The following is a 15,809-nucleotide window of genomic DNA, read 5'->3' as shown; positions in this document are numbered from 1 at the left end:
GATTTGTGCCGATCATATCGCCCCATCTCTCTATTGAATGCGGAGCCTAAGATTTTAGCCAAAATGCTTGCCAACCGTTTGATTGGCGTCATCGGTGACTTAGTGCACCCGGACCAGTCGGGCTTTATTCCACACCGCAACACTGCTCTTATTCTGCGTAGACTTCACGGTGTCCTGGCCAGGGCCCATACGCTTGAGGAGCCGGCCGTCCTGGCATCGTTAGATGCCACGATGGCTTTTGACTCCCTTGAGTGGAATTACCTGTGGGCAGTGTTGGCGAGGCTCGGCTTTGGCCCGGAATTTGTAGGGTGGGTCAAACTCCTATACGCTGATCCGTTGGCTAATGTAGCGGTCAATGGTAGAGTTTCTGCATCCTTTCTTCTTCATAGGGGCACCAGGCAGGGATGTCCTCTGTCACCCCTCCTGTTTGCTCTTGCACTAGAGCCGTTGGCGGCCTGGTTACGCAGCCACCCTGACCTCCATGGTATACGGTGGTCCCCGGACTTCGAGGACCGAGTGTCACTGTATGCAGATGATATCCTTCTATACCTCACCTCCCCCTGCAAGTCCCTCATTGTGGCCTGTGACGTGCTGCGACTTTTTGGTCGACACTCTGGCTTAGTTATCAACTGGTCTAAATCACATTTGTACATCCTGAAAGGGGGGACCCCTCGCCTCCCGAGAGGTTGCGGCATACAGGTGGCGAGCCAGGGCTTTAAATATCTAGGGATCTACATCTCCACTAACCCCAAAGCGCGCTATGAGTACAACTTGCTTACCCCTCTTCTCCGCCTTCGGCGAGATGTGGAGGGGTGGCGTAAACTCCCGCTCCCTCTGCTTGGGCGCGCGGCGTTGTTTAAAATGATGTCCTTGCCCAGGTTTCTTTACGCCCTCCAAAACGCTCAAGATCCGGTCCCAGCCCGATACTTCGGGGAGATCGAGAGCCTACAACGCGCTCTGCTTTGGGACGGTCGCCCTCGCATCGCTATCACGAAGCTTACGCTACCTTGGTACGATGGGGGGATAGCTTTGCCTGACGTGCGGAGGTACTATTGGGCCTCCCAGCTAGCGGCCATTAATCATGGTTTATATGGTCCAGTGGACAATCCGGGATATGCCATGGATCGGTGGTTGCTGGGTGGAGGGAAGTACCATAGGGCACTCTACTCGAGGTCTCTCGACAAGCGGATGTCTGGCCCAACGAAAACCACCGTTCATATTTGGAGGGCGGTTACCAAAGCACAGGGATGGAAAGATAGGCTAACAAAGATGACACCACTTTACGACTCGGACATACTGGGTAGGCTGTGGCACACCAAGGGCTTTGATAAGTGGGACCTGATCGGCATCTCCAGGGTAGAGGACATGTTGTTGCGTGGCGAGGTGAAATCTTTTGCCCAGTTACAGGCAGAGTATCAGCTGGGCGGGACGGAATTTTTCCGGTACGCTCAGCTGAAGAATGCACTACTGTCCGCCATGCCAGAGGACGAGGCGGTTCCTGATAGTTCTCCCTTGGAGGATAGAGTGCTGGATGGCCATATGCCAGACAGTGCCATTTCGTTGGCATATAAGAAACTTATCAACGTCCGTACAGACCTCCTCCTTGGAGTGAGGGACCAGTGGTCGCGAGACGGGATAGAGATTGACGACGAGGATTGGCAGAGTGCGGTGTCTTCTCCTAAGGAGGTCGCTATCTCTTCCCGTCTTCGGCTGGTGCAGCTTAAAATCTTGCACAGAGTTTATGTCACTGGCCCCAGACTCATGCGTATGGGACACTCTGTTGATGGCCTCTGTAGGCGCGGCTGTGGTGCCCTTGCCACATTTATGCACATTATATGGGAGTGTTCTGCAATAGCTTCATACTGGTGGCGTGTACATTTGATTATGAGCGAGGTAACTGGAGTGGAAGTGCATGCCGAAGCCAGGAGATGCCTTCTGAACATATGGGGTCCGACGGACCATACCATGGCCCAGACTCAATGGGTGACCCTGGGCAATATGGTCGCAAAACGGGACATTGCACAGATGTGGGGGGCTGTAACGGCTCTGAAGGTTGTACAATGGAAGGCCAACTTGGATTGGTGTATGTTCCGGGGAAAAGACTGTGTATGTGGCCAGAGGTAAACCTAAAAAGTGGCAGAAAATATGGGGGGCTTGGAACGAGTACAGAGGGGACATTTGTATGCCTCCGGAATCCGGCCCGCAGGAAGAACACTTATCACCGTAGCCTCTGACTCCAACTGGAGATTTACTGTTCTGATATCCTGTGGTTCCCTCCCCCAACATTCCTAGTGTTATTACTGTACTGATTATTACTGTGTTCACTGTGCTTCCCGGCCCTTCACTACGCCTCACTGTATTCTGAATTTCATTGCCTTCTTCTCTGTGCCAGTTTCGGCGCCTCTTCCTCCCTTTTCTCTTTTTACAACTGTTTCAAAAGTTTAAAAATTAACCTTCATTCGCTCTGATGTGATGATTTTTAGGTCTCGCTATTCGATGCGCATGCGCATCGAGCTTGCGAGACTATGGGGGCTTAAACAGTCTTTAACTAACTTGCAAGGAATCGTGGCGATTCCTTGCAGTGCCCGTGAAATTCAAGCTCAAATCGCATGCGCATTGAGCTTAAAAGCGCGTGCACATCAGTTCCCTCAGCCGCACTCCAGGCCCCTGCTGCTTTCACACCCTCTCCCCGCTCCGCCCCCTCCCCTGCCCGCCGTGTCGCATTTCTCCTCCCCACAGCAATGCCCTCCGCCGTACTTTCACTTGTTTATCCTTGTTTCGCTCTGTCCCTCATACTTCTTTTGCTCCCTTCTTATTTAGAAGACCGTCTTCCCGTCACTTCAAACCCATCTTGCACACAGCGGCGGAGGAGGAGACGCAGCAGCAGTCTCATGCGGCACCGGTCACCTTTCCGCTTCCTCCCCCGGGTGCCTTCTCCCATTCACGGACTCCACCTCCCTGCTGTGACGCTCCGTCCCCGGGAAGCCCCTCCGAGAGCCCAGACTCCGCCCCCCAGGCACCGACGGCAGCAGCAGCACTTTGTTTCATTCACCTAATCCACCCTCTGCTAAGAAGCTGCCCCTGCTGATAAAAGGCTGTGCCTAGTTTGGAACGTCACATTACCATTTTGTGAACAGAATTTTAACCGCTGGACCGGAAGCTGAGGTTGATAAAGTAACTTGACATGGATGTGGGAGGGGTAGGATGAATGGGGAAGGCTATTTTCTATCACTTAAAATTGAGTCACGGCCTCTCTGCTTTTTAATTTACAGATCTCTCATCTTTGCCGGTAGTTAGCTGCTGGTGACGTCTTGCTCCACATTCGCATGATCGCCTTATGTTATTTGATATATGCAGGCAATTACATGTTGGATTTGATTGTGCTCGTTTTGTATTTAATGGTGCAATTGTTCTTCTTTTGAGAGGATTTTGGACGCAATGAGCGCTGTTCTGGTGTTTTAGCTTATTAAACGTAGCTTCGTGAAGTCACACGATGAATATTGACCCACTCGGTAACTTATTGTTTAGAATTCGCCCCCAAAGATTTTCCGATTGAGGTGTTAAGCAAGGGCAAGTGCATCTTTCAAGACCGTTGATAGTCGTTGTTAATGAGAAAAGAATGCGTTAAATTTTCAAAACGCATAAATGCCCACCCTTCTGATTCCGGCGGGAGAGTTATGATTTTAAGGCTAGTCTCCACTCTCTCAATTCCTGAATGCAGAAGCCCAATTCCTTGGTGTGCTTCTGCGGACAGTGACTGGTCTTGTCTGCCTCCGAGTATGCACTGCTGGTGCACAGCATTTGTCATGCTCTTCCTGCCTCGCACAGCGCGTCCTCCCTGCTCCGGCTAATAAGGAAAAACAGTATTTTTTGCATTTCTGATATCTGATCCTGCCGCAGCAGTTTACAGTCACATACATGACATGGACCCGATTCAGGCCCGAGTAGAAATCAATGGGAGAAATACGGGCTCTCGATTCTTTTTTTTAATCTCCCACTTTAATCTTCTAAAATGTAGTTATGTATGAAAATGAGTATACTTTCAGTTGCATTTCGAAAGCCAACGATATGGCAGCAAGTTTAGGAAACCTGATTAATGCTTTATCGAACAGCGTGTTTTTCCACCTTGTCTTTAACCTGGCCTGTAAACAAGTTAATGCAAAACTCCTTTGTTGCCATAGAAACATAAATGCACCACCACATCCACCATCAACACCACATCCACCACCACCACATCCACCACCACCACCACATCCACCACCACTTCACCACCGCATCCACCACCGCATCCACCACCGCATCCACCACCGCATCCACCACCACCGCATCCACCACCACCGCATCCACCACCACATCCACCACCACCACATCCACCACCACCACATCCACCACCACCACATCCACCACCACCACATCCACCACCACCACATCCACCACCGCATCCACCACCTCATCCACCACCTCATCCACCACCTCATCCATCACCTCATCCATCACCTCATCCACCAACGCATCCACCACAACCACCACATCCACAACCACCACATCCACCACCACCACATCCACCACATCCACCATCACCACCACATCCATCATCACATCCACCACCACATCCACCACATCCACCATCACATCCATCACCTTCACATCCACCATGACATCCACCACCACATACACCACTTCCACCGCATCCACCACCACCACCACATCCACCACCACCACATCCACCACCACCACCACATCCACCACCACCACCACATCCACCACCACCACCACTTCCATCACCGCATCCACCACCACCTCATCCACCACCGCATCCACCACCACCGCATCCACCACCACCACATCCACCACCGCATCCACCACCGCATCCACCACACCCACCACCATCACTTCCACCACCACTTTCACCACATCCACAACCACCTCCACCACCACCACATCCACCACCACCACATCCACCACCACCACATCCACCACCACCCCCACATCCACCACCACATCCACCCCCACATCCACCTGCCATCACCACCACATCCACCACCACCACCACATCCACATATGTGTGGCTCTGTGTGTGTGTAGGTGCAAATGCAATGTTCTTGGATTGTCGTCACAATAAAATACACTGAACATAATCTTCACAAAAGTTATTTACAAACGTTTAAGCTATTGCCATTATAAATTACAATAACTTTTATTTAAGTATTAATTATTTACAAAATTAAAAGCCATTGTTATTTGTAATATCAATACATCTAAGTCACGTAAATACAACACACATTGCATTACAAATGCTATAGGTGTCACATTTGCAAAAGTTAAAACTATTGACATTGTAACTGACAAAGCTAATTAATTTTGCTACTTTCAAAACCAACACATGAATAAAAAAGTGTCATTTACAATACCAATAGCTCAAACTTTCCTAATGCGAGACCTATTGCATTTCCAATGCTTGTTGCACTTTGATTTCTTTTGCTCCGTTCTGCTGCCTCGCCTCTAGGATGTAAGGCTAAATAGTTGTGTGCATTGCTTTGAAATAAAGGTTTTCAAAAATTAAAAAAAATTAAAAAAATAATGACAAACGGGGTCCCGCCCCCTCTTTACTCTGTTTCTTTTTGTGCAATACGGTCGATGTTTTCCTCTTTCCCATAATTGCTCCAATTCGTGATTCTTTATGGGTGTCTATAAAAAACAGTGGAAGCAGTTCAAAATAAACCTCTTATTAGCCACGTACTTAGGTCAATCACACTATGTCACGCAATGACTCAGCAAACTCTAAAGTACCCGCTTGACTATTAATATATCCCAGTTAGTCCTTTACACAATGCAAACAGTATCCTTGCACTTCTTATGGACGAAATATAGTTCTAAACACAGTATCTTCGCGTATACTGGTTACGGCAAGGAGCTAAGGGCCGTGTCCCAGCCCAGCCTCCTCCGGCCGATGAGGGGCGCAGACGGACTCGCCCTTGGCCCGCACGTGTCCCTCGCTGCGGGAGCCCTAGAGTGATTTTAAAGCGCCTACTGGAGTCATCGTCGCCCAGCTTGCGCAAAGATCGTGGAAAGCAGCAGCGGTGCAGTCCCCACGGACTGATTAGTGAAATCCAGGTAGTAGCGACAGAGAAATTGAGGGTCCCCTCAGTAGATCATAGTAAGTCCTCAGCTGTCTGGGGATTTACAGACAGTCCTCCACCGAGCAGTGCGGTAACCTGTGACTCAGTCATTGCAGGTGAGTGTGTGTGCCAACAATCCGCCTCCGAGCCTGGGACCAAGGGAGAGGGGCCTACCTCATGTTTCTCCACCACACAAGCCCTTAGCTGTGTGTTCTTTAGTGGGACCGGGTGGTCGCCATCTGCTACGTGGTTTACATTGTTACTGCAATTGCCATTAAGTGGAGGGGTCAGTTTTGCCCCCAGATGAGCCAGGACCAGGCATCCTCCGGACAAAACAGAATGAAGTGAGGCCTTCATCTAGCACCTGAAGGGTTAAGGGGAACTGCAAGGCATATTTGATGCCATGGTCCTGGGGGTATTTCTTTACCTCCAGAAAGGAAGATCAGTGTTGCTGGAATTCCAGGGTATATTTTGGATACATGTGCGCTTGGGCATTCTCAATATTCCAGGGTTCCCTGGCCCTTGTCGCCTATAGGATATGATCCCTGTAGTCTCCCAGGGACTCTATGGGCACACTCAACGGAAAAAAGATGGAATGTTTACCCTGAAGAATCGTGTTCACTAACCAGTCCACAAGGAACAGCTTCATATTTGGACCCCTCTGCGTGCTCCGGGAAGCCCACAATTTGCACGTTATTCCTCTCCCGATCTACCATCCTGGTCCTCCATTCGTCTGCGCAAATATTCAGCCTCTTCGTGCTTGGCTCGAAGATGTTTATCAGAATCAGCCACTGTGTGTCGCAGGGCCGCCAGCATGGATTCTGTATTTTTAATTAGTCTTTCAGTTTTTTTGTGGCCCTCCTGGAGGAGGCCCATTTTGATACATAAAGATTCCAGCTTAGGTTCAAGAGTGGATTTAATGTCCAGAAAAGCAGATGGGAGTTAGTTGACTCGACAAGAATGATTCAATGGTGTGGCTGCCAGCTTTGTATATGCAGGTGGTTACGCATTCCTCATTCATGTGGGCACCCCCAGCCACCCCTGGGGTTCTGTGTGTCTTTATCGTCACCATATTGGGTGTAGGATAGTTATTGGAATTGCTTCACCCCAGTGTGACAAATAGCAAGGGCGGTGTGAAGCAATCAGATTCTTTCCAAAAACGCGTTATGGTGGCCAAGAAACAGACACCCAACAATCCCAGTGCTTAATATCCCATGTCCCTGCAAGAAGGACTTGGCTGCCCCATCCCGAGCCGCTTTACCAAAGGGGGAATGGTGGCCAGGGTGTTCTAATCCAAGTCTTTATTATTTTGACAGTTGGGGCATGAGAAGGCGACCTGTGTCTAAATGCGCAGCTTGCCACAGAGACTGACCTGGCAAAGTAGGACCTTAAACTTTCAAAATACTTCCTCTATTCTTCCTCGCCTGAAAGACCAGGAAGACACTCCTAGGTTTGACTAAGTCTCCTGTCATTTGGGCTGGGAGGTGCTTGTGTAGGAAAGTGGGGGTCTGTTACGGTAACCCCTCCCCCACACTTTTTGCCAGATTTCTGATGCACTTTGAGTGAGTGTTCCCAGAGTCCCTAACAATCAGGTCCCCAGTGCCTGTGTTCTTTTGCTAACCTGTACCATTGTTCCCACAACTGGCACAACTCTGGCCTACCTGTAAGTTGCTTATAAGGGATACCTGATACGGAGTGGCCGGCCGGTCAGCAGTCCCCAACCAAGGTGTCCCATTGGTTAACATTTGCATCCGGCTACACTAGTAACACTGGTGGTGCCCCTTAAGTGCCAACCTGAACCTTGGGTCTACCCCCCAAAACTCCAATCTCAAAACTGTTTTACGCGCCTGCAACTTAACAGTTTGTTTTTCCCATAGGACTGAATGGTGGGTTTTCTCAAAAAATTCTAAGTGGTCTTTTTGAGTGGGGGGGGGGGGGGATTTTTGTTGAACTGTCTTGTACTACACAAAGAGTTAGCCATCTTAGAAATGTACTGTGTGGTGTAAACTGTGTTAGGGGTGTGTATGGTACCAAACCAGAACGGTAATCCAAGAGTAATCTAAAAGTAATAATAGTTTTTACCTACATTTTGAAACTGTTTTCTCAACTACAAAAGGTAATCTGAATGTTCCTGCAAATTCAGTATTCACCGTCTTGCTGAAAGTACCATTGTATAAAGCGTTTAACTTACCTGCTATAAAATAGAACTTGGTTCTAGAAATAAAATAACAGAATAATAACTTTGTACACAAACAATTCTTCTGGATGCAAACTTTGAGTGTGTGAAATCATTTCTTACCTGAGGGTGTACAGCAAATGTTTAACACTATCTTCCTGACTGCTCAGCCACACTCCCATAAAAGAGAGTAAGGTATTATCTACTTTAGGCTCTAATATACCTCTGGGGTTCTACTGGACTATGTGCACACTGTACTTTACTTTGATGTAGTATATACAGAGCCAGCTTCCTACAATCACTGGTTATTTTTACACAAATGTGGGCTGTTTTCGATTTCGGTTGGTTTTTATTATTTGTTACAGGTTTAAATCGAAAACCCAGTTAGCCTAGATATATCTATTAGTTACAGGAGAAATTCACTATATTGTCCTAAGTCAAATGGACCGGTCAAAAGAGTGAACATAATGTCTATCCAAAGGGCCTGAATATTCAAAATTCCTATTGCTACAGATTTTTGAAAGTATTATGGTCTTGTCACACCAGTTCCAACAGTATTGCTCGCTTTGAAGAGCAGCATTCTGAGGACTGAGTAATTACCCATTTGGTTGAATGCTGGGAACCCGTATGGGTCAACAGAAAGGAAATGAACAAATAAGTCTTAAATCGCCCCAAAACACACAAAATGAAGTATGACACAGTTCATGACTTTGTGTGAACAGTGGAAGGTTGGTGACTAGGCGGTAATGAAAAGACCAGAGAATTAAAGTAGAAAATTGTCAGAATTCTGTAGACCCATGCAAATATTATATGTTAAACTTATGTGATTGTCATAGACAATGGGCAAACATGGAGAATAGACAGGCTGGGTACTTGTCCTTTTCCACCAATGTCCGTTCAAAAACCATCACTTGCATGTATGGCTGACCTTTAAATAAGAAAGCCTATTTTTAGCTAACACCAGATATTGTCTTCTTACTAAGTGGCACATTGTGGGTTAAACCCATTCTATAAGAAAGGCGTATGTTGCAGTTTAAGCTATTTCTTTCCACACATGTATATTTGTATATCTAATGTTATATTTTCCTTTCCATTTTTCACTGCTGCCTTACGTTGAACGTTCCATAGCATGTAGCCGTCTGGAATGTTCGTTGCTCTACTTCAGAGCTGGCTGAGGAGAGCTTGAAAATAATTGCAATAAAAAATGTTCACTTCTAAAAGCGTAGTTCATCTTTTTATCCCGATGCTTTTAGGATTTGCTCCAGAGAAAGGGGTTTTTCATCAATTCATATCTACAAATAGATCTTGGTACCACTAGCCAGATTTAACGTGCCATTGTGGTACCTCATTTTCATCAGCTCTTGCAATTTACACTGGAGAAAGGACGCGTTACTCATTAATTATGATCTACAAGTGGACCTTGGTGCTACTAGCCGGTCTTAACATGTGCCTTTACGGAACCTCTTTTTCATCTGCTTTTGCATATCTTAAAAAATATCTCCGATTAGATGAACTCTATTCTATTAGACATCTCAAACGTTGCTATTTTATTCCATGCCATGTCATGCAGGTTTATTTCAGATCCATCTTAGAGCATAATTATTTCACCTCAAAATCCTTAATTGTCATGTTCTGAAGAGCTCCTTGGAGGAAAAGTGCTCTCTAAAATGCACAATTAAGTCTGACCTGGTATTTGGGACAATGAGCAGCAGATGCACTGCTAATGCCAAAGGTGATGGAAACTAAACCCATTCAGCTTTTCTTTTGAGAGCCTGCCCTGTTAGACAGAAGCAGTTGGGCACATATTTGGTGCCAGCATATTGTCTAACAAATGAGAAATGGGCATTCAGTTCTTAAATTGGACCCACCTGTAAAAGCATTTGTCAAGCTATGTATAAACCTTGCTTGTCCGTTCCCTCCTTTTCTGGCTGTTTGCAAAGATTAAAGACTGAGAGCTGCTTACAAAGATGCATTTCACAGGTAGCTTAATCTGTGTATGTTAATGTAAGAAGGTGCCCTGTCTTTATAAATGGATGCAGGAAATGATGGGTGACTAATTACACGACGACACAGGCCTTGAATAACTTTACTGTAGTAGTATGCAGAAGTGAGTGCACTGCAGCGACTGCAATGTGCCTTGCACCTTAAAAAGCGAATACAAATGGTGGTGAGTGATGGGTAAACTGTTCATTTTGTCCTGCTTTGCCCTAATAGTCCATATCCGGGTCCGATGTGAATCTTGCCCTCCTTCAATGCATGGTGGATGGTGTTGAAGGTTTGTATTTCCCATTTCCCAGAGTTCATGGTAATATCCGAAGCACATTGGTTTTAGTTGATAATGCTTTTCATTGTCATGCCAGTCTTGTGTACCTTTATCGGGTCTATGTAATATGGTGCAGAGGTCCGAATGTTGCAGGTTAGAATGGGGAAGGCTGGTTGTGGAGCATGGAATGTGTGTAAGGTGGCAGCTGCTGAGCCAGAAGATTTTGGCGGCAGATTTGCCTTATTGGTCCTTTTTATTGTAATTGAAATAAAATTCCTTTTTGTACACCATCTGCGCGGACGACTCCTCATTCCAACAGTTTTATGTGACTTAATTTGTTGAAAGTTTGATCAATCAATGGCAGCATACTTTTCACTAAAACATTTGACATGTGGACCTGAGGCTTGGTGTGACTACGGAATGTGTGGTTCTTTCAGTGCTTCACAACTTAAGAATGACAGTGGATGGGTATTTCTGTATAGAGCTACACTTTCATGTTTTTTTCGCAATGAAAAAACATACAGTTTACAATTATTTCTTCTCTTTTTTAGATTCCTGGATGATATAGGCAAGTTCAGGTTAACCGTGAGTAGAGGGTCACCAATCCTTATGTTACTTCTTTCCTGTGCATTCAGTTTTTAGAAATGTTTGCTTCACTTTTGTCAGGATCACATGGGGTATAGGGCAGAATTGGTGTGAGGATACTTGCTCTCAGCTGGGTTGTCACATGGCTACTGCAGAAACACATTTTTAGGTCGAGACTGAGCAGCGCAAGCGCTGCTCTGAGAGCCATGCTGTATTGGAGTATGTACTTTAAGCCCTGCCCACTCTCTGCCCATATTTCTCATTGGCTTGTGTCATTGTCCTTTGTAAGTGCTGGCTTCTGATTCGTGAATAGGCTGCTTAGTCTCTCCTTAGTACCGCCTTGTCTGCTTTTGTAACCTATTATGAGGCCTGGCCCGCTTACTTGTGTTGGTACCCCATAGGTTTTAATTATAGTCTGTCAGCAATATTTTCTTAAACCGCTCTGCTCTGCCTGCTGTTGCAGGCAGCACACAGTGTCCTGCAATGCTTTTTAGTAGCTCATTGTGCTATAACTTTTAAATAGGTTACCCACCTCTCCATCCTCAGCTGCACAGACACCGCACTTCATGCTTCCTCCATATTCGACCATTTTTCCCCTCCCTCTCCCATCCATGGCTTCCAGCGCCTGCTGTGCTCACCCACAGACTGAGCTTTTGGCCATTTCTGGCAGCGTGACAGTAACAGGCAGTTAGCACACGCTGGCCAGTCCTGCCTTCTGCTGCCATGACATTTACCGAGTCAATAAACATGCCCTATGTCCCTCACCTCCTGACCGGCAAGCAGTCCTGCTTTCTTTCTAAAACCGCATAAAGGCAGTATCTTTCCCCCACCAGGGCCGAGCGTTAGGAATCCATGAAAAATGCTGCTGCGGGGGTGATTCACAATAAGATAACAATTTGTTGGTTTGTGTTGTCCTGCTTTTGTTTGATCTCCAAGATGTGGCTGGTGGGCTTGAAATGGGGTTAATTACCAGAGGCCATGTGAAGTTTGAGCTACCCCGCCCCCTCATCCACCCAACACGACTTTGCCGTGTTATACAGCACAACACCTCTTTGTGTGCGCAAGACTTCCGGTAATATGTTGGTTTCTGGTGATGATCAGCAAACTCCCCACACTCTTCAAAATAGTGTTTGATTTAAGGCAAACCATTATATGCTACCCAGCCCTGCCGGATGCCATGCACCATGGATTATGGTAGCTCATTTTAGTGTTGGTTCATACGTTACCGCACTAAAATGTAACGTCACGCTTTTTGAAGCTCCCCTCTGACAGAATCGCTCTGGCACTTCAGCTTGCTCTTAGCTGTACAGCCAGAGTCTCCTCTGCTGTGTTTCCCAGGCAGTGTGAGCCACAGCCATGGTGGGGGAGAGGTAACTGGTTACCATACATGCCACTCATCTCTGCCCTGCCAGCATGTTTAGGTCTCGACTTTTCCAATCCGAAGGAATGGGAAATGGCGAGAATTCAAGTGCTCAAAATACTCGTGAAACCACGGGTTTTTTCGTGCGGTTTTCTTCGAGTTCACGTGGCCACAGGAACGCGCTTTTGGGCCATAAACTTTCACGGCCATCTGTTCCCCAGCTCCAGCACCTCCCCTCTCTCTCCCCGCACACAGCCTTACTTGCATTTCTCCTCCCCCTCCCCAGCCAGCTTCCCCCAGGCCGTGTTCCCTCCCACCTTTCCTCCTCTCTGTCCCTTCTTTTTTCGTGCGCTGCATTTGATCTTTGTCAGGAAAACCCTTCTTTGTCAGGAAAACCCTTCGTTCAATCAGATTTTGGTTGCAATTAGGATTCGAGTAAATTCAAATAAACTTTTAAGTGTTACAAAATAAATCGACTTAATTACTGTAAATCGGTTTCCTCGCATTCCACTTTGCCTATAAATATGCTGCGTATTTAAGTTGCAGACAAAATATAAATACCTCTGTGTAAATATATGCTACGCGTCTTTAGCTTCAGGCACACGACATATACATATGTCTTTCATAAGGAAGTCAGAAAGCTGACTTTGGGCTGCCAGCTGCATGCACCATTAACTGCAACACCAGCGACGCAACAGGAAAACTGCACATTTGTTTTTCTCTGTCACCAGTTAAGGCATCGTGGTCGATCCTAAAATATAGAGGTTACGCGCCCAAACGCTTAGCAGCCGTTTCTTCTGTCGTCTGTGCAGAATCTCATGTCGAAAACCAAAATTCCTGTGCAACAAAAACTTAATAGAAAAGATTCGATAAGTTCTTCGCGGCTACTAATGAACACTCGCTTGCACTGTATGCCTTTTTTTATTTAAATGCCTTTAGTAGCAGACAATTCGCTTCGTGGCTTTGTCGGTGTTATGAGGCGCTATGCAAATGCTATAATACAATAAAAGTGTACATTTCAGCTGTTGTTTTTGAGAATGGTTTTCGAACGTGTATTTTATTGTGCACAGGGTGTGCTATGGTTTGAAAAGCATTAAAATGAAGATGTTCTGTGCGATAATAGTTAAGCGGCTGTTATTACCCAAAAAAAGGAGTGACAGGGACTGAGTTCCTCCTTCCAAAGACGGGGTGAACTAGTATCTTTTTTTTTTTAAGACTTGGCCAACTCCTTTTCCAATTCCCTGCACTAGCATTTTACCTCTTTGCTCCATTTCTTGCTACCTTTGCCCGTTTTCTTTCTCCTCTCTTTTTCCTTTCCCTTCTAATAAAATGTAATCTTTTTATGTATTATTTATACTCACTGTATAATATCCTTTTAAACCCAAAAAACACTGAAAACGTCAAATTAAAATATATCTTTAGCCTATTGTTCATTTTCTTACTTTTATTCTGCTGATTTTAAACTATCTTTAAAAGACCTTCCAAAATGGCCGCTTTTAACACTCACTGTACAGTTACGTCTCCCTGCGGCTAAAACACTCGTCCTTCTTCTGTGTCCATGGCTTGCATGGTGAATGACAGCGGCCAGTGTCAGTATCCGGAAGGAGCCGGCACCGGGGCACAAGGGTAGAGCAGGGTTCGAAGGTTGCTCTGTCAGCTGTAGTAGCACCTGCAGGCGAAGATGTGGTGCCTGAAGCTACCGCTCCTCACGGCAGTCTTCTGTTCTTTTTATTGGCATCCTGTCCTGGGCGCAGATGACCTCGTAGTGGGCTGCGGAGGATTTGTTAAGTCTGACGTGGAGATCAATTATTCTCTGATAGAGGTGAGTGCTGCCTGTATAGAGCATTATGCAAGTCAGCTGTCCTGCTGACGGTGTAGACGAACTACACCACATCTCAACACACTGCATGCTAGGTCTGAGGGCAGCCTTCCGCCTACCACCACTGTACACTTACTATCCTAAACACTTCTAGGAGCTGTGTGCACAGCCAGCAATGCAGCTGACAGTGCCATATGCTAGTATCGGCCCCCTACTAACCCTGGTTACTATTGGCAGAGAAAGGAGCCTTACACTGCCACACAAAAGCTAAATTCTGGAATATAGGCAACCCTACGCCATTTAAGTTAAAATTAGAAGAAGAGGGGGCGCGCCCTTAATCTGTCTTTAGGGGAAAGATAGTAAGTACATAGGAAGATTCTTATTATGCCACTGCTGAGGGTGTCTGAGAAGATTTGGTGTTATTACAAAACGAGGAGAGGGTAGCCTCACATCACTCAGGGACACCACTACATCACTCAGGGACACCACCACAGCACTGAGGGACACCACCACAGCACTGAGGGACACCACCACAGCCCTCAGGGACACCACCACAGCCCTCAGGGACACCACCACAGCCCTCAGGGACACCAACACGGCACTCAGGGACACCACCACAGCCCTTAGGGACACCAACACAGCACTCAGGGACACCACCACATCACTGATGTACACCACAAAATCAATCAGGGACACCACCACATCACTCAGGGACACCACCACATCACTCAGGGACACCACCACATCACTCAGGGACACCACCACACCACTCAGGGACACCACCACATCACTCAGGGACACCACCACACCACTCAGGGACACCACCACACCACTCAGGGACACCACCACACCACTCAGGGACACCACCACACCACTCAGGGACACCACCACACCACTCTGGGACACCACCACATCACTCTGGGACACCACCACATCACTCTGGGACACCACCACACCACTCTGGGACACCACCACATCACTCTGGGACACCACCACATCACTCTGGGACACCACCACATCACTCTGGGACACCACCACATCACTCTGGGACACCACCACATCACTCTGGGACACCACCACATCACTCTGGGACACCACCACATCACTCTGGGACTCCACCACATCACTCTGGGACTCCACCACATCACTCTGGGACTCCACCACATCACTCTGGGACTCCACCACATCACTCAGCACCATAACAGCATCACTCAGCACCACAACAGCACTGTCCTTGCTGGCTAACAACAAGCATTCCCATAGCCAATAGGGCTCGTATTAGGAAAGTGTAAGCTATTGGCTTTGTAAATAACAATGCTATTAATTTATATATTTTCAGTGCCAACACATATTAAAAAAATAATTGTCATTTACAATACCATTAGCCCACACTTTCCTAATGCGAGACCTATTGGCAACGCCAGTGCTTGTTTCTTTGTGCAGGCATTTCCATTATTCAGACGCTGCGGAACTTAGAAGAGGCAATA

General features: G+C 46.9%; 1 protein-coding gene across 2 annotated transcripts in view; it reads left to right on the top strand.

The window, feature by feature from the left end:
* LOC147712815 (zinc finger CCCH domain-containing protein 11A-like) overlaps window positions 1-15,809 on the top strand; it is a 206,189-nt gene that overhangs the window by 45,118 nt on the left and 145,262 nt on the right. The window contains exon 2 of one of the 2 annotated variants that reach the window (XM_086923486.1): window positions 11,110-11,143. The exons of the other annotated variant lie outside the window; for it this stretch is intronic. The gene's annotated coding sequence lies outside the window, so the exon portion shown is untranslated. The remainder of the gene's footprint in view (window positions 1-11,109; window positions 11,144-15,809) is intronic. 2 annotated transcript variants of the gene reach the window in all.

This window comes from Lissotriton vulgaris, chromosome 5, assembly GCF_964263255.1.
Source record: "Lissotriton vulgaris chromosome 5, aLisVul1.2, whole genome shotgun sequence".
Taxonomy (NCBI): Eukaryota; Metazoa; Chordata; class Amphibia; order Caudata; family Salamandridae; genus Lissotriton; species Lissotriton vulgaris.
This window is presented reverse-complemented; position numbering and strand designations above follow the sequence as displayed.